General features: G+C 43.9%; 1 protein-coding gene across 3 annotated transcripts in view; it reads left to right on the top strand.

Annotated features, from left to right (window-relative positions):
• The window catches only part of CLDND1 (claudin domain containing 1), a 155,795-nt gene that overhangs the window by 72,428 nt on the left and 63,252 nt on the right, over positions 1-20,115 (top strand). The window lies entirely within an intron of this gene.

Raw genomic sequence — 20,115 nt, 5'->3', positions numbered from 1 at the left:
GGGAAGAAAGATGCGAACCACAAAAACAAATTGCCCAAATAAACTTTGTTTCCTTTTGAAGGGTGTTTCAGATTTTTGAGGTTTCTCTTTGGCACTGCGTTGGCGGTCGTAATATTTTGAGAGGTAAGCTGATCACATTTCTGACTGGTGCTATGGATCATGGTACATCACAGACAACACGTTGGGTCACCCCAGACGGACAGGACAATGAAATAATTAAAAAAAAAAAAAAAAAAAAGCGATGAAAAAAAAAAAAAAAAAAAAAAAAAAAAGAGAGACAGAAAGAAAGGAATGCATCTGACATAATCATTTACTTATGTTTATACTCAGGATCTTGATAACAAAAAGATCCAAAGTTGTTCTGTAAAGATCTTGAATATAGGTGCACAAGTGTACATATACATGCATACAATTCTTCCTCCTCTTCTAGTCGCCATTATTGCAATATATGCATGTATACATTCAAATGACTGCACTCAAACATTTTCTATTTTTTATTTTTATTCCCTGGTCGTCACTGAACTATTCTCCCCATTGAAAGATTTCCCCTTTATCTCCTGTTCTGGTGACAACCCAGAATCTATGATTTTTCTTGTCTTCACTGTTGTTGATAACGGTAAGGCCTGGTTCACACCTATGCATTTTTTAGTGCGTTTTTCAGTTTTGCAAAAACACGCTACAGTCCATTTAACATGGTTTTCTATGGATGTAGCTACATAGTAGGTGAGGTCAAAAAAAGACACAAGTCCATCAAGTCCAACCTATGTGTGTGATTATATGTCAGTATTACATTGTATATCCCTGTATATTGCGGTCTTTAGGTGCATATCTAATAGTTTTTTGAAACTATCAATGTTCCCCGCTGAGACCACCGCCTGTGACGTTGGGGGCGGAGACTATGATGGACGTTCAGGTATTTAGGCGGGGGTTTTGGCATGGCGAGTCTTCTCTCTATTTGGCTCCCTCCACACATAGGTGAAAGATCACACGGGTAGGTAATACTCTCACACTCACCTCTATACACGTTACTTCACTATTAGACCTATCATTTATATAGGTACATCCTAGAGGATCACTTGTATTCCATTTCCTTAGACTCATCATCTTTTATGCTTCGTTTGTCCTTCGTTTTTACGTTTTTTTCTTTTTTCTTATTTCACTACCCCCCCCCCCCCCACACCCTTTCTCTTACACCTCCTCTTCTTTGACATTACTCCTCCCCATGGTTTGCAGGACACTCCCACATCCCTATACCTCAGTCCACCACCCTATATTCCCACTACAATGTGACGCTAACTATTTTAGTCATACAATACATATACTCATGTACTTTATTATGGTGAACATGTCATGTAGGATTTATGGGTCCTTTAGGAGACTGTCAGTCACCACTTCAGTATACACACACTAACATCCACATATTTCATCACATGGAGCATGCCCTGCTAGATTCATGGGCAACATTTGGGTTCACATATTTTCACCCTCCCTTTGCTTTCTGCTCATTTCTTGTTCTCTTTCTAGCTCTGTTGGATACTCTGCACCCTCCACACTCGATTATTTTTTACACCTTTAGGATAGGGTCCATTCCGTTATCTCAGATACATATATGTACGCTTTATTTATTTCATTACAGTGAGTACGCTCTGTAACCATCGTGGGTGACAGTCGGGTCCATCTTTCTCTTTTTTCATACACTTGCCATGCCTGCCCCATGTCTGGTCCTGGGCCTCCTGTCTGTGGTCTCCTCCCCCTTAGCTCCCGGGGGAGATGCTTGCTGGCCGACCCGTGCCGGGGGTCACCGTTTTGGGGTCAACCGTCTGACAAGTAGGTACTGGATTACCAGCTCTGGCTCCATGTTGTTGTCCAACCATAACCAGTACTTCAATACACTTTTTACTTGTTGTTACAGACATCAGATATACACATCAGCCCCTGATGAAGCGAGGAAAGCTCGCGAAACGTGTCGAGTTAGAGATGTATTATGTATATCTGTACTCTTCATATTTTTGATGTTATGTCATTATGGCTATGTTTTTAGGACCACTTTATCATGTTGCTGTTGTAATTGACACCTATGTTTATGACTTGTACTGGATGATATTTATTTCAATAAATTTTGATATTGTTTCCTATATCTCTTTACTATATCTGTGATCACCATGGACACTTCATTTAAAGTCCCACGGGCGAATCTTTGTTCCTCTATGTACTTTAGGGATGGAGGTGTTTCATGTTAGGGAGCAGCTCTCAGACTTTCTCTGTTCACCACCTGTGGAAGGGAATTCCACATCCTTGCCGCTCTTACAATAAAGAACCCTCTACATAGTTTAAGGTTAAACCTCTTTTCTTCTAATTTTAATGAGTGGCCACAAATCTTGTTAAACTCCCTTCCACGAAAAAGTTTTATCCCTATTGTGGGGTCACAAGTATGGTATTTATAAATTGAAATCATATCCCCTCTCAAGCGTCTCTTCTCCAGAGGGAATAAGTTCAGTGCTCACAACCTTTTACTCATAACTAATATCCTCCAGACCCTTTATTAGCTTTGTTGCCCTTTGTACTCGCTCCATTTCCAGTACATCCTTTCTGAGGACTGGTGCCCAGCACTGGACAGCATACTCCAGGTGCGGCCGGACCAGAGTCTTGAAGAGAGGGAGAATTATCGTTTTATCTCTGGAATGAATCCCCTTTTTAATGCATGCCGATATTCTGTTTGCTTTGTTGCATGCCATTGCTGAGCTTATCATCTACTAGGACCCCCAGGTCCTTTTCCATCCTAGATTCCCCCAGAGGTTCTCCCCCCCAGTGTATAGATTGCATTCATATTTTTGCCACCCAAATGCATTATTTTACATTTTTCTACATTGAACCTCATTTGCCATGTAGTTGCCCACCCCATTAATTTGTTCCGATCTTTTTGCAAGGTTTCCACATCCTGCGGAGAAGTTATTGCCCTGCTTAGCTTAGTATCATCCGCAAATACAGTGATTGAACTGTTTACCCCATCCTCCAGGTTGTTTATGAACAAATTAAACAGGATTGGTCCCAGTTCACATCAGTAAGGCCCGGAGCTTAAAAAATAAAAAAAAATATAAAAATAAAACGTAAGGCAGGCATGACTGGTGAACAGGGGAACAGGTCATGTAGAGGTGAGAAGAGAGGGCTTACCTGATTGGGAAGTAGCCCATTGGATGGGAGGGGTTAGGTCCCTTTAAGGAGGGGTGGTTCAGCCCTGGCGTCCAGTGGAGCTTGATGGGTGCAGGCAGCAAATTCCCACCCGCCCTCCCTGTTCCGGTCAATTCTCCCAGCGGGAGCAGCGGATTAAGGATGTCACAGCAGCCGGCGGTTGTTGGTCTATGATGGCAAATAGAAAAACCTCAGATAAGGAAGGGTTCGGGACCCATCGGTGATACGGGTCCATCTGGTGTATTCCAGTTAACATCGGTTTAGCTGGAATAGGTTAATGGGTGCACTGTGGTTAGTGTTTTGTCTCCGAGCCAACTGTTGAGGCTGGAGGCCTAGTATGGTAGAGGTACATCAGTGCTTTGTGGACCATTACAATAGTTTTGGGGGGGTGCCTTCAAAGTAGAGTTGCCACCTTATCCCTTTGAATTACACAGGTTCTGAGGCTAATTAAATGCAGATAAGGCACCAAGTGAGTTTAATTACCACGTTAATCAGCCACAGAACCTGTGTAATTAATATGTGTTCGGGTTTAAAGGGATGAGGTGACAACCCTACTTCAAAGACCAACGCGATTAGTGACTGATGGCTTTTGTTTAACAAATGTTTTTTATTGTTTATATTTATTTGTTAATAAAGAGGCTGTTAGGGCCATTTTTTATTCTATTCATGATGTGGTTTTCATTAATGGGATTTAATGGTATGGGTTGGGGTGGAGTATGGGTTTGGCTGGGCAGTTATTAGGCTAAGGATGGAACATCTGCATACCTCCCAACTGTCCCTGATTTGGAGGGACTGTCCCTGATTTGGAGCAATGTCCCTCTGTCCCTCATTCCTCCTCATTTGTCCCTCATTTTGGTCTGATCTATATAGATGTTTTGAAAATGCAATTTGTATCTATCAAAAAGTGTTTTCCAGCACTAAACCTTTCATCTGATTTCTAAATTGCTGCATTTGTAATTTCCAAAAGCCAATATAAAGGAATAGTAGTAGTAAAAAAAGCACTTGTGGGTTTAACCAATCTTGTTTTTTTTAAAATTCTCCTTTAAGGGGGCGTGGCAGGGGGTGTGTCCTATGCCTGCATGCTTTTGCTGATAGGTGTCCCTCATTCCCATCTCAAAAAGTTGGAAGGTATGATGGTGTGGTTTCCATTGTTGGGATTTAATGGTATGGGTTGGGATGGAGTATGGGTTTGGCTGGGTAGCTATTAGGCTAAGGATGGAACATCTGTCCTACACTGGTCATGTGTATTTTATGGACTCCATAGACTTCAATGGATCAAAAGCGTGTATTGAAAAATGCAAAATGCACCTGCAATATGCAATCTGCAACCTGCATAGGTGTGAACCAGGCCTAAACAGAACGCAGATAAAGTGGGTGCATAGACAGCAATAAAAACCTTACAGGTGGTATAATCCCCTCCACTCAATCAAAAAAAAAAAAAAAGCTTAAGGTTATACTTTAAAGCTAAACTTTATGTAAAAAAGGTAAATTCACAGATATGTAGATGTTTTTTTCTGCCAAAGGATCTGTATTTCTGTCCAGCCATTCCAGAAATTTGGTGACCTGACTGCTCTCTATTGCAGTTAAGAAATACAGTTTGGTCACTTCTTCACCCCCAGCCTGTGATTGGACAGTAAAGATGCAGTAAGCAGACTGACAAAGCCATCTTTGATGACTCCTCCTGTCAGCCTACAGCCATTCAGCTTATTAGCCCTCTTGTGATAGCAATAACTTTAAAACAGAGCTAAACCACTGAGTGAATGGCCTCCCCCCACCCCTCTTCCACCCAGCCATCCTAAAATGTACAGTATTTAGGACCTAACAGTCGGGAAGTAGTTTTAAAGTGTCACCTATGGACAATTTTAATTACTGTACTGTTGCACGGTTTAGTGGCTGCATGCAATCTGAAAGTTTGACTTGTTTGGCATCTATGCACTCAATACAACCTCATCCTTTAAATTTTACTAAAAGATTAGGCTATTATATTGAGATTTTTTTTTTTACTAAAAAAAAATATAGATTTGGTAAACATTAATGCTTTTATCATTTTACATTTGTCAAAAAAGCTCTAACAGCAAAAGGGTTAAATCCATTTTAAACTTTTATTAGCTCATAAACCATATCCACAAATTTTTCCTTGTCAAAAGAAGTTTATTGAGTATACAATATTATAAAGATACATAAAGTAAGTTTACAAGGATCTATAAAGTAAGCTCATTGTTTTACAGTAGGGTTTATATAGGTAAATATCATGAAATTTCAAATATTAAACATTGGGTTCACGTAAACCTAAATTAAAGATATATATCATTTCCTTAGTTACTTTTGTAGGTATTTAAATGATTTATACCTACTATACATATTGTTTACAGGTAGAGTGTATATAGGTCAAATAAATTCTGATAATGAGCTTTAATCGTAAGGTGGAGAAAAGGAAAGAGAAAGAAGAAAAAGGGTAGAAAGGCAGAGGTATGGTCCACAAGGTTGTCCTGCTCGTCAGTTTATTATTCTTTTTAGTTCTCTTTGAAGCCTTAGAATGGGTATCTCTGTAAGTCATTTAATCTGTTACCATGGCAACAGGACAGAGTCATTGAAATTTGACAGGAACTGTTGTTTTATCCAAGGATGCCAAAGTTTTTCAAATTTTGGAATTTGATTTTGATCGATGGCTACCATCTTAGCATGGGACATTGTATTATTCATTCTGTGAATTGTTTCTGCTAGTACCAATGTAGGAGATTTCCATGCCTTGGCCACTGTTTGTTTTGCAGCCGTTATTAGTTGGATCATAAGTTTGAATTGAGAGAGTGTTAACCATTCCGGTTTTAGATTAAGTAAAGTTATATATGGATCTGGTTGTATTATTTTTTTAAATATTTTAGATGCAATCACGAAGACTTCCTTCCAGAAGGTTTGGATTACTGGGCACGTCCACCATATGTGTAAATGTGTGCCTATTTCTGGGCATCCTCGAAAACAAAGAGCTGAGGTATTAGGTGAATATTTTGCCACTCTAGCGGGTACAAGGTACCAGCGAGTTAGGACTTTATAATTTGTCTCCAGTGCTAAGATGTTGGGTGAAGATGACTTAGATGTGAGCCATATGTTAGACCAGTCCGTGTCTTCTAAAGTTCGTCCCAGGTCCTCCTCCCACCTCTGAACGTAAGAGGGTCTATTAAGATTTACTACTCCATAAAATTGATTATAAAGTGATGAAATTGTACCTTTAGCAAATGGATCTTTTGTACAGATTGATTCAAAAATGGATAATTGGGATAATGGTGTATCCTCCTTTAGGAATGGTGTATAGAAATTTTTAATTTGGAGATATCTAAATATCTCAGAGTTTGGTAGATCATATTTTTCTCTAAGCGATGGGAATGAAAGGAATGATTTAGATGCTATGAAGTCATTTAGTATCTGAATGCCTGATGTTGTCCAAGCTTTAAAAGAATTTGGGTAGATCCATGCCGGATAAAAGGCCGGATTTCTGATAAAAGAAAGGAGAGGATTGTGTGGAGATTGTAACTGATATTTGGTTTTTAGTTTATCCCAGAGAGATAAGAAGTGTTTAGTTATGGGATTATGAATTTTAAAGCGGTCTTTAGGATCAAGCCATAACAAGTTTGATATTAATAGAGGGTCATTTTCTGAAGCCTCTATAAATACCCATAATGGGATTTCCTGTTTTGCATGGTATTTGGACAGACTGGCCAAATGTGCTGCTCTGTAGTAGTTAGTAAAATTAGGGTATCCCAGGCCTCCTTTATTTTTGGGAAGATGTAGTGTGTGTATAGGTATACGTGGTTTAGAAGAGCCCCATATAAACGAAGTTGCTCTTTTTTGTACTATTCTCAAAAAATAGGAAGGAATTGGAATAGGGAGGACTCTGAATAGATAAAGCAATTTGGGTAGAATAGTCATTTTAATTGCATTAATCTTCCCTATCCAGGATAAAGAAAGTTGTGACCATTGTTTTATTAGATTTGTGATCTGTCTTAATACAAGAGGATAATTGGTTGAGAATAAGTCAGAATGAGATGCTGTTAAATGAATTCCAAGATATGGGATTGATTTTTCTGCCCATGTGAATGGGAGTGCAGCCCTAGCCGGGATCAATTCCATGTTTGTGAGCGAAATATTAAGCACTAGGCATTTCTTAGGATTAATCATAAGGCCGGATAGGGCTGCAAATCCATCAAGAGCTGGTATTAAGTTAGGACCAGAGACCTGTGGTGATGATAGAAAAAGTAATATATCGTCTGCAAATATACATAATTTGTGTGTAATACCTCCTACTTCAATGCCAGTTATAGTTTGGTTTGTTCTGATGTATTGGGCCATGGGTTCGAGTATAAGGGCAAATAATAAGGGAGATAATGGGCAACCCTGTCGGGTACCTCTTTCGATATTAAAGGCATCAGATTTGTATCCAGCATATTTTATATAGGCTTTGGGTTTATTATATAATGCTTTGATCCATGTTAAAAAGTGGGGTCCAAAACCCCATTTTTGTAATGAATATTGCATATATTGCCAGGATACTGTATTAAATGCCCTCTTAATATCGAGAGATAGAAAACATAAAGGGATTTTCTGTTTTTTAGCAATATGTGCCAATAACACTGCCCTGCGTATATTATCGCCTGCCTGTCTATGTGGCATGAAGCCTACTTGATCTCTATGTATTAATTTTCCTATAATGCTATTGAGGCGTTTTGCTATTATTTTTGCTAATAATTTAATATCAAGGTTTAACAGAGAGAGAGGCCGATAATTCACACAGGAAGTATCATCAGAAAGGGGTTTTGGGATCATACAAACAATTGCCATTAATGTTTCTTGCCAAAAAGAATGTCCTTCTAGAAGTTTGTTAAAAGTTTCAGTGAGAATGGGAGAGAGTATTTCTGAGAATGTTTTATAGTATAAAGCCGAGTAGCCGTCTGGGCCTGGTCTTTTGTTAAGTTTTAGGTCTTTTATGGCGTTAGCAACTTCATCTATAGTTATAGGCTCATCCAAACTGCTTTTTTGATTCTGAGACAACTCAGGTAAGGTTATTTTTGAGAAGAAGGATTCAGCCTCTGTAGTATTAAATTCATTGTTTGTCTTGTATAAAGTTGCGAGGTGTGAGTGAAATTTATGGACTATTTTAACTGGATTACAAGTATAAACATTTTTTGATAATTTCAAACGTATTGGTTTGAAAGATTTGTTAGTTGAATTTAATGCCCGAGCCAAATATGTACCTGGTTTGTTTGTATTCATGTAGAAATTGTGTTTGGAGCGTTTGAGGGATTTATCAACTGACTCAGTGAGAAATAGATCGTATTCCAATCTAGATTTTTCCAGATGAGATTTTGTACTCTGAGATGGATTATCTTGGAATGATATGTAGGCTGCATTAAAATTGAGTTCTAGTTTTTTTGCTAGATTTTTGCGTTCCCGTTTAAATAGTGCCATTTGTCTTTGTATTGTACCACGCAAGACAGGCTTATGAGCTTCCCACAGTGTTATTGGGGAAATGTCTGTTGTATTATTAATTGTTATGTATTCCTTTAAAGCTTGTTCAATGGCCATCTGATGTAGTGGGTGTTTGAGCATTATGTCCGGTAAGTACCACGTTGGGTCATGCGCTTTTGGTATGGCTGAGGCTATAGTAGTGTATACTGCATTATGGTCAGACCACGGAATCGGAATTATATCTGATGCAATAATTTCTGGTATCATTCCTATTGTTAGAAAAATATGATCTATTCTGGTGAAGGTTTGATGAGGGTGCGAGAAATAAGTGAATTTCTTTTTCATTGGGTTACTTTCTCTCCACGAATCTACCAGATTGTATTTGGAAAGAAGTTGAGGAAAAGGTAATCTAGAGGTTATTTTAGATGGTGTAAAAGGTGATTTATCTAGAAATGGGAGGAGGACCTGGTTCGAATCCCCACACATTATCACTGTTCCTATTTTGTGTGTATTAATCACTTGTAATATATGTGAGAGTAATGGTGTAGGTTGTTTGTTAGGAGCGTAGTAGGAAATCACCGTGATTGCTGTATCCATTATATAACCCATGAGTATCAGGTATCTACCTTCTGGGTCTTTAATTTCTGATGATAAGGTGAATGGTGTGGATCGGTGAAATGCAATTAGAGTTCCCCTTTGTTTGGTACAGGCAGAAGCCGTGTAAATTTGTTGATAAAAAGGAGAAATATATTTTGGAGTAGAATCTTTGGTGAAGTGTGTTTCTTGGAGGCATACTATGTGAGCCTTCTTGTTATGGAAAGTACGGAAGGCTTTGGTCCTTTTTTGAGGGACATTTATTCCCTGAACATTTAGGGAAAGTATATTCAGTGGTGCCATGGTAACAGATCAAATAGTTTTGACTTACTTTTTGTTATGCAGAGCTGACTGCGCAGATCAACCTGTGTGGACTGAAGAGATGAAAAGATAGGAAAGAAACCAGTGAATTCTGGAGTAAAGAGTAAACAAAAAACATATGAGATTAGATGATACATTGTATAAATTATTTTTTTGCAAGTAATCACAATTTACCCGTGAAAGAGAATAAATATCTCTCTCAGGGGAATAAGTGCCTTCGTCACACTCCCACATAATATGGTTGGGAGAATGAGGAGGGCTAATGGGGGTACACAGATCTTCCGCTTACAGGAGAGAAGTGCTATGTCAAAAGACATCAAAATGATGTTTCATTAATTGGAGTGCAGAATATAGTTTTTGTTGAAATTATTTATTCCAGGGTGGTTGTATATGGTTAGTCTTGCCCTAGGCTAAATAATTCAGTTAGAAAGGTACTGTTAATAACTTTGGTATTGATGAAGATAGTTTGAATTATTTGGGGATTTTAACCCTTTTAGAGTAAACAATTACATATTTTATTCATATGTAACTGTTTAGATATGTTAACTCATAAAATTGAGGTTGTATTGCTTCAGATTAGAATAAACAAAAACATAATTCTAGGAACTAGTTAGGTAATAATATATTTGTTTTAAGAAAAGAAAGAAAAAGCTTCCATTACTTCTGGATTATTGAACATATTTGTCCTAAAAAGTAATAAATCTATTGTTATTACCTGAAAATATATAACTGAACAAGAATTTCCTTGTTTCACTTATATATTCTAAGGCTATATGAATCAGAAGTAATAAGAAATATAACTGGAATGTAACTTGATCCCATACAGTGTGTGACTATCAGAATGCAGTTACATCTCTTAGTATAATAAATGAAGAGATATCAGGAATTAGGATGTCAGTCCATTGAATCTTCTTGGTCCATGGATGATGTGGCATAACGGCCTCTTTTGTGAGAATGATGATTCCCATTTTGTTCTGAAATTTTCTGGGTGCTGCCTGAAGGTGAAGATGATGCCATTCTTCTGCGTGTGGGAGAGTTGCTGCTTGTGGGTTCTGTCAGATTTATCAATAGTTTTTTATTTTTCAGAAATAAAATACACAGAGTAGAAACAAGTGTAGGACCAATCGTCCCGCCGAGGCCAACATGGCCACAAATCGGCAATCTAGTAAATGTAGAAAAAGGTGAGATACAATTTAAGTACATAAAGAATACCTATGAAGTATCGTTTACAGTTAGCATGAAAAACAATTGCTAATGGTCATTGAGCCTAAGCAATTACCGTATTTATCGGCATATAACACGCACTTTTTTCCCCTGAAAATCAGGGGAAAATCGTGGGTGCGTGTTATAGGCCGATCCCCCCCCAATTGTGTGTGATCGGAGCGATCGCGGCAATTGCCACGATCGCCGCCGACATACACAGCCGTGTGGAAATTCAAATACGGCGCCGAGACTGCAGGGACTCGCGGAGCGGAGCTACACATAGCCGAGAGTCCTCGGGTTTTCTCGGCGCCGCTTACAGTCCCGCCCATAGGGCGGGACTGGGCGGGACTGTAAGCGGCGCCGAGAAAACCCGAGGACTCTCGGCTATGTGTATCAGCGCTCCGCTGAGTCCCTGCAGTCTCGGCGCCATATTTAAATTTACACAGGGCTGTGTATGACGGCAGGGATCGCGGCGATCCCACAAAGCTGCACGGGGGCAAGGCTGCACGTGGGGGGCAAGGCTGCACTGGGGCAAGGCTGCATGGGGGCAAAGCTGCACTGGGGCAAGGCTGCATGGGGGCAAAGCTGCACTGGGGCAAGGCTGCACTGGAGAAAAGCTGCACTGACAAGGCTGCACTGACAAGGCTGCACTGACATGGCTGCACTGACATGGCTGCACTGGGGCAAAGCTGCACTGACAAGGCTGCAATGGACACTGGGGCAAGGCTGCACTGACAATTCTGCACTGGGGCAAAGCTGCACTGACATGGCTGCACTGACAAGGCTGCACTGACAATTCTGCACTGGGGCAAAGCTGCACTGACAAGGCTGCACTGACAAGGCTGCAATGGACACTGGGGCAAGGCTGCACTGACACTGACAAGGCTGCAGATGGACACCGATAACGCTGCATTGATGGGCATTTTAATGTAAGTTTTTCTTCCTTAAACTTTACTCCTAAAAGTTTTTTTCCTTAAAATTCCCTCCTTAACTTGGGGTGCGTGTTATACGCCGGCGCGTGTTATACGCCGATAAATACGGTATATAGAATGATTCAGGGCTGAGAGCCCTGTGGAGCAATCCAGCCACCCCTAATGGGATCACACTGTGGTTGGAGCTCCAACCCTCCTAGCTCGATGGCAAATGAGATTCTTATACACTCTAATAGATCATGCTAAGGTATGAGACACACATTGAATGAATAGGTGGGAAGCACAACATCTTGTGCTCACCACCAGCCAACCCACCTGTGTGGGCAGGACATGGCTATTATTATTACGCGCCCCATTCTCAGAGACTAATGGGTTCGCAAAGGTGTGGGCCTAAGCCCGCTTTCCTCTAAGAGATGAGAGCAAAAGGAGAGGAAAGAAGAAAAGTATAGAGAAAAAGAAGGGAAAAATAAGAGTACAACCGACTAGGGAAGCGCTGGATGGGGGGAGATAGAGTCTGAGTTAGGAAGTAGCTTAACCTTAATGAAGGTGGCCCAAGGATCTCACACCCTTTCGAATTTCTCCGTGCGGTCCAGGAGTATGCTTGCAACCTTTTCTTGAGTCATAATCCAGGAAATTTTCCTCTTTGCCAATTGTGCAGATACAGTTGGTTTTTTCCATGCTTTGGCCAGAGTTAGTTTGGCACCTAATAGGATAAAGAAGATCAAGCGTTGCGTACTTCTGGACACTGCCCTGACTGGAAAGTTTAGAAGAGCAATTAGAGGAGATGTGGGGATGGGAGCTTTGGTAATCTTACGTATCCAGGAGAAGACTTTGTTCCAGAAATTCCTTATTCTGGGGCATCCCCACCACACATGTAACATATCTCCTTGAAGATCACATCCTCGAAAGCACAGGGGGGAGGACGTCGGGTACATCTTGGCTAATCTTGTGGGGACAAGATACCACCTGGAGAGGACCTTTATGCTAGCTTCCACAAGGGTGTTGTTAAGAACGCCCTTGTAAGATTGAAAAAAGTTTCTATTCCAAGTTTCCAATTCCCATTGTTGGGAGAAATCCTTCTCCCATGCTAACATGAAGGAAGTCTTGGAATGAGTGATAGAAAGTGCCCGGTATATTACTGTGATTCCTCCCCTCTGCTCATCTGCCTGGCCGCACCATTGTTCGTATGGTGTAATACGGTGACTGTTCGTGTGTGCCTTCCAGTGTTTGTGTAGAAAGTTTGAGATCTGTGCATGGCGAAAGAGTTCCGACTGAGGCATGTTCAGATCTTCAATGTAATATGCTTTAGGGTGAGGGCCTGAGGGTCTGAGGAAATGTCCTATTCTGTACATTCCCCTATCGATCCACCAGCGGAAAGCCTTGACATTTAGCCCTGGATGGAATGCTGGGTTGTGGAATAAATGTTTTAGAGGGGTAATGGGTGACGTTAGCTGTGCGTTAGCTTTAAGCTCATCCCATAGGGCAAAAGAGTGAGAAAGTGTTGGGGACATTATAGCGGGTCTAAGTTTTTTATGGCACCACAATAAATAATCTAGGGTGTGGCGTGGTACTGCCTGGCGTTCAATGTGTATCCAATCTGGTAGTTCCCAGCGGGAGTAAACTGCTGAGATCTGAGCTAGTTGAGCCGCCTGAAAATACCGAAATAAGTTCGGGAGGCCCAGGCCACCCTCCTCTCTTTGACGGAAAAGGACCGATTTCGAAAGCCTGTGGCCCCCCCCTCCCCAAACGAATTTAATAATTTTGTTTTGAAATCGTGTTAGATGAGCCTTAACCAGGGGAATAGGAAATGCTCTAAAGTAGTATAAGATGCGCGGTAGCAGTGTCATTTTAATCGCATTGATTTTGCCCAGCCAGGAAAGAGATAACTGCGACCATCTAGAGAGATCAGCCTCTAGTTTGTGGAATAAAGGGGGGAAGTTAGCTTGGTAAAGGAGTTCCATTTTGGAAGTTAGCTTGATCCCCAGATACGTGATGGACTGATCGCTCCATGTGAATCGGAAGTTCTCCCTAAGCCTGGTGAGCAGGGAATCTGGAAGATTAATGTTGAGCGCCTGGGATTTACTGTAGTTGACTGAAAGTCCAGATACCTTCCCAAAGTCATCTAAAAGTCGGCATATGTTAGGGAGTGAGATCAGGGGGGAAGAGACGAAGAGGAGAATATCATCGGCAAATAACGCGCATTTATGTGACCGAGAACCACTGATAATGCCATGAATATCCTGATTATTTCTAATAGCTATCGCTAGGGTCTCAATTGCTATGGCGAAAATTAGGGGTGAGAGCGGACATCCCTGTCTAGTGCCTTTATAGATTTTGAAAGACTCCGAGTAAAATCCCTGCAGACGTACCTGGGCTTCTGGGGAGGAATATAGGGCATGTAAAGTATTAGTAAAGGTTTCTCCGAATCCCCAGCGTTTTAGGGTAGCAAAAATATAGGGCCAGTGGATAGAATCAAAGGCCTTTTGGAGGTCTAGGGAAAGAAGACAGCCCTGTCGTGGAGAGTCGTAGTCCCAGTTTGAGTTAAGAAGGGATACTATGTCAATCGCTCTGTGTATTTGGTCTGGGCCTTGTCTCCCAGGGATGAAGCCAACTTGGTCCTTATGGACGTATAGGCTGATGAAAGAGGACAGGCGGTCTGCAAGGATCTTAGTCAGGATCTTCAGGTCATTATTAATGAGCGAAATCGGTCTATAGTTACATACTGAGCTAGGGTCTTTCCCTGGTTTGGGGAGAACAGTAATATACGCCGAGTTAATGGATATGTCCAGCGGGTCTCCGCGACGTAGTGCATTAAAGAAGCGTGCCAGATAGGGAGCAAGTGTCGTGGCGAATGTTTTGTAATAAGGGACGGAAAATCCGTCTGGGCCAGGAGCAGATTGGGACTTTAGGTTTTTGATAACCGCGCAAACTTCCTCCGACGATATCGACGCTTCCAATTTCAAACGATGTTTGTCCTCTAATCTGGGAATCTGGATATTGTCCAGAAACTGGTCTACTGTGTTTTGGGAAGGGTGATCGCCTTTGCTATACAGCGCTTTATAGAAGGCTTGGAATTCCTCCATAATACGCTGTGGGTTCTGGGAGAGAGTTCCACCCTTAATTTTAATTTTGGGGAGAGTAAAGGAACGGATTTTCGGTGTGAGCCTTCCTGCGAGCATAGAACCTATTCTATCTCCTTGGCAGTAGAATCGGGCCCTATTCCAACGCAACCATTTCTCTGCTTTTGTAGTTAAAGCCAAATTCAGTGCTGTTCGGGCTGAGTCAATTTGTTCCATAAGGACAGAGCTGGGGTTTGCTTTGTGTTTTCTTGTTAGAGTAGAAAAGTCTTGTTCTAACTTTGTTATTTCAATTCTCCTGGCCCTGTGTATTTGGGAAGCTATTTGAATGAGTTTTCCCCTAATTACAGCTTTATGTGCCGCCCAGAGGCAAGAAGGTGTAGTGTCAGGGACATCATTTGTAAGAAAGTAATTTTCGATTGTGCTTTTAATTTCTGTCGCTCTGATCGGGTCACTTAAGATGGATTCATTTAGTCTCCAGCGACCGGGGGACCCTCGGCCCGAGGGGCGCTGCAGAGTGAGGAAGACCATGGAGTGATCCGACCAGACCGAGTCTCTAATGTATGACTTGGAGGCCAGAGGAATCTTAGCTGTGGGAATGAATATGTGGTCAATCCGAGCAAAGGAACTGTGAGGACTGGAATAGTGAGTATAATCTCGCATTGATGGGTTGATTTCTCTCCAAATGTCAACAAGGCCGTGATTAAAAATGAGTTTAGCAATACCTAAACTCTGTTTAGTGGGTCTGGTGAGGCGTCTGCCCGGAGGGCGAGATTTGTCTAGGCTCTGGTCAAATGCAGTATTAGAGTCGCCTCCAAGTATTACCGTACCTTCCAATAAGGGTGTTAGGGTCTGCAGCATAGATTGAAAGAAGGGGAGTTGGCCTTTGTTAGGGGCATAGTACGAAATGAAAGAATATGTATGGTTGTCCAGCTCCCCTATAATTGAAATGTACCTGCCGTCTGGGTCCTTATGTTCCGATTTAAGGGAAAACTTGCATTTGTGGGAAAAGAGAATGCCCACCCCTTTTGTTTTGTCATCTGCATTGGCCAGGAAGAAAGTAGGGAATTTGGAGTGTAGAAATGTCGGACAATAGCGTTTCGGGAAGTGTGTTTCTTGTAGTAGGGCTACGTCAATTTTTTGTGAATGAAGGAATTGTAGGACTTTTCGTCTTTTGACCGGGGAGTTTAGGCCTTGAACATTGTGGGTCACAACCTTTAGGGGGTGTAACTCTGAGGGGATATCAGCCATGGAGCAGAGGGGAGAACCATAACAGCACAACAAGGGCACCTACCTTTTCCGTTTCATTGGCTATGCAGCTTTTATCTTGTATGGGGGCAGTCTCCATCTTTTCTGTTGTGAGTAGAGGGGCTCTTTCCGAGTCGGTTGCTGCAAAAAAATAGTGAAAAAGATATAGGTGGAAGGAAGAAAAGAGAGAAAGAAGAGAGCCGGGAAACAAGAGAGTTTCCCGGGGAGTGGAGGATATAGGATCCTCCATCCTTAAGATGAACCAAAGAGAGGATCCACTCTGTGAAGAGGGGATCAGTCCTGTCAAGAGAAGAGTGTAGAACCTGTTCTACAAGACAGGAAGGGGAGCATGAGTACCAATCCAGCCACGAGGCCAATTCTAAATAAACATCTATCTGGTTGAAGCGGGCCCAATGTCCGCAAACATATCGAGCACCGATATAGAACTTATCTTTAAAAAGAAAAGCCAAAAATCAAAAAGGGGAGGGGATGGATAAAAACAAAGGACAGACCTAGTACTACATCCTATACCCTATAGACTTACTGGGTCCCAGGAAGAGGTTAGTGAGTGACGGGGGAAAGAAATAGGCAGGGATGAGGGAACGGGAGAAGATAGGGGAGGGAGGTGGAAAAAAGACAGGGATGGGGAAGGTAGGATCGGGGGAGGGAAGATGGGGGGGGTGTTAGAGAGAGCAATAAAGTCAGCAAACTCTAGCTAGGCGAACCGGAACATGCTTAATTTGAAATGGGACCATTCCTGTCCCTCCACCCCCAACCCAGGCAAGGTATCAGAATCAATGGCGCGGGTGAGCACCAAACTGAAGAGCCCTTAGGGGCAGGGATCACCCGTGTCTGACCACACTGAGGCAAAAATTATATATAGAAGAAGGGGGTACACACTAGTTCAACGTAGCCCAGGTGGATTAAAAAGAAGAATGGGCCGTCCCTGTAATTAGGGAAAAATAAACATGAGGTCCAGGAGGTCTGAGCTTCTCAGGGTGGAGGTGTTTCCTTAGACTTCTTGGAACTAGTGGTTTCCCATATCGGCTGTAGAGGACTAGTAGGTAGTTGTCTTTTCGATGAGTAATTAGCCTGTCCAGAAGGTTGGAGATTTGGGTCTTGTCTGATGAGTCCCAGTTTCAGAAGAAGATTTTCTCCCTCCCGTATGGATGCAAACGTGTAGGGTTTGCCCTTGTAGATGAACTTGAGTTGAAATGGGAAGAGCCACCAATATTTGATTTCTTTTTCTATCAAGATGTTGAGCAGTGGTTTGAGGGCTCTTCTCTTTTGAAAGGTTGCTGGCGACAAATCAGCAAAGACTTGGAGCTCATGACCCTGAAACGATAGTTGAGGTAGGGCTCTGGATTTGCGCATCACCTCTTCTTTAACAGTATAAAAATGTGGTTTCACCACTACGTCCCTTGGGAGACCATCTGACCTCGGCGGGCGCAGGGCTCTATGCGCTCGGTCAAGCTCCAACCTGTGAGGCGGTATGTCAGGAATAAGTTCCTTAATGAAGGAGCGAATGGCGTCAGGGACATCTTTATAGGATTCTGGAAGGCCTCGGACCCTAAAGTTGTAGCGCCTGTTTCTGTTCTCAAGGTCGTCGATTTTGGCATGCGCTGTCTCGAGTTGATCTTGAAGGGTCTGGATACAGCTAGTATTTTGATTCGTTCTAGCAATGGTAGTTTCAAGGTGGGTTTCTATTATCTCTATGCGGGATCCTATGGTCTGTAGGTCTGCTTTGATGTCGTTGGTAATCTTATGCCGCGTACACACGAGCGGACTTTCTATCCTACTTGGTCCGGCACACTTTCCGACGGACTTTGTCCGCCAGGTGCGCCGGACTTTAAAACGAACGGACTTGCCCACACACGCCGGGATTTTCCGGCGGGCTAAGTCCGCCCGTCTTTCCGACGGACTTTCGCCGGAGTTCCGGCGGACTTTCAGAATGAACGGACTTGCCCACACACGGACAAGTCCGTTCATTTTGAACGTGACTCAGGTGCGACGGGACTAGAAAAGGATGTCAATCTTGCCGCTTTTATCGGCTAGATTGACACCTTGCGAGCCCCGTCGCGGGGCATACCAGGCCCTTAGGTCTGGTATGGATTATAAAGGGGAACCCCGCTACGCCGAAAAAACGGCGTGGGGTCCCCCCTAGAATCCATACCAGACCCCGATCCGAGCACGCAGCCTGGCCGGTCAGGAAAGGGGGTGGGGACGAGCGAGCGCCCCCCCCCCTCCTGAACCGTACCAGGCCGCATGCCCTCAACATGGGGGGTGGGTGCTTTGGGGGAGGGGGGCGCCCTGCGCCCCCCCCCCCCCAAAGCACCTTGTCCCCATGTTGATGAGGACAAGGGCCTCTTCCCGACAACCCTGGCCGTTGGTTGTCGGGGTCTGCGGGCGGGGGCTTATCGGAATCTGGGAGCCCCCTTTAATAAGGGGGCCCCCAGATCCCGGCCCCCCACCCTATGTAAATGAGTATGGGGTACATGGTACCCCTACCCATTTACCTAGGAAAAAAGTGTAAGTAATAAAACACCACACAGGTTTTTAAAATATTTTATTAAACAGCTCCGGGGGGGGGTCTTCTTCCGGCTTCGGGGGTCCCTCCGCTTTATCTTCTCCCGGCGTCCGGTTGGTTCTTCTCCGCTCTCCGGCCTCTTCTCCCGGTGTCGCAGGTCTTCGGCCGGCCCCTCCGCTCTCTTCATGTAGCTCTATTGCGAGCGGAGGTCCGGACTTCTGGGCTTCTTGGCTTCTTGGCTTCTTGGCTTCTTGGCTTCTCTTCTCTTCTCTTCCCCCAGATGTTGACACGACGCTCTCTCCGGCTGGACTGGTCTCTGAGGGCTGCGTTGTGACTTATATAGGCGGAGACCCCGCCCCCATATGATGTCACAGTCCCTGGGCATGCTGGGACTGTGACGTTTTAGGGGGCGTGGTCGGGGGGCGTGGTCGACCACGCCCCCTAAAACGTCACAGTCCCAGCATGCCCAGGGACTGTGACATCATATGGGGGCGGGGTCTCCGCCTATATAAGTCACAACGCAGCCCTCAGAGACCAGTCCAGCCGGAGAGAGCGTCGTGTCAACATCTGGGGGAAGAGAAGAGAAGAGAAGCCAAGAAGCCAAGAAGCCAAGAAGCCCAGAAGTCCGGACCTCCGCTCGCAATAGAGCTACATGAAGAGAGCGGAGGGGCCGGCCGAAGACCTGCGACACCGGGAGAAGAGGCCGGAGAGCGGAGAAGAACCAACCGGACGCCGGGAGAAGATGAAGCGGAGGGACCCCCGAAGCCGGAAGAAGACCCCCCCCCGGAGCTGTTTAATAAAATATTTTAAAAACCTGTGTGGTGTTTTATTACTTACACTTTTTTCCTAGGTAAATGGGTAGGGGTACCATGTACCCCATACTCATTTACATAGGGTGGGGGGCCGGGATCTGGGGGCCCCCTTATTAAAGGGGGCTCCCAGATTCCGATAAGCCCCCGCCCGCAGACCCCGACAACCAACGGCCAGGGTTGTCGGGAAGAGGCCCTTGTCCTCATCAACATGGGGACAAGGTGCTTTGGGGGGGGGGCGCAGGGCGCCCCCCTCCCCCAAAGCACCCACCCCCCATGTTGAGGGCATGCGGCCTGGTACGGTTCAGGAGGGGGGGGGGCGCTCGCTCGTCCCCACCCCCTTTCCTGACCGGCCAGGCTGCGTGCTCGGATCGGGGTCTGGTATGGATTTTAGGGGGGACCCCACGCCGTTTTTTCGGCGTAGCGGGGTTCCCCTTTATAATCCATACCAGACCTAAGGGCCTGGTATGCCCCGCGCTCGCCGCAATAGGAAGATTTGTTTTTCCTATTGCAGCGAGCGCGAGATGCAATACCATCCCCTCGTGTCGTATTTGGTCCGTCGGACCAGCCTACACACGAGCGGGCTTTCCGTCGGACCAGCACACACACGAGCGGACTTTCCGCCCGAAACTGAGTCCGACGGAAAGATTTCAAACATGTTTAAAATCTAGGTCCGGCGGGCTTTTGGGAAGAAGTCCGCCGGAAAAGTCCGCCGCCGCCCACACACGGGCGGATTGTCCGGCACACTCTGGTCC

Source organism: Aquarana catesbeiana, linkage group LG08 (genome assembly GCF_042186555.1).
Source record: "Aquarana catesbeiana isolate 2022-GZ linkage group LG08, ASM4218655v1, whole genome shotgun sequence".
Lineage (NCBI taxonomy): Eukaryota > Metazoa > Chordata > Amphibia > Anura > Ranidae > Aquarana > Aquarana catesbeiana.
The sequence above is the reverse complement of the archived record's forward strand: the minus strand, read 5'-3'. Positions and strand labels throughout refer to the sequence as shown.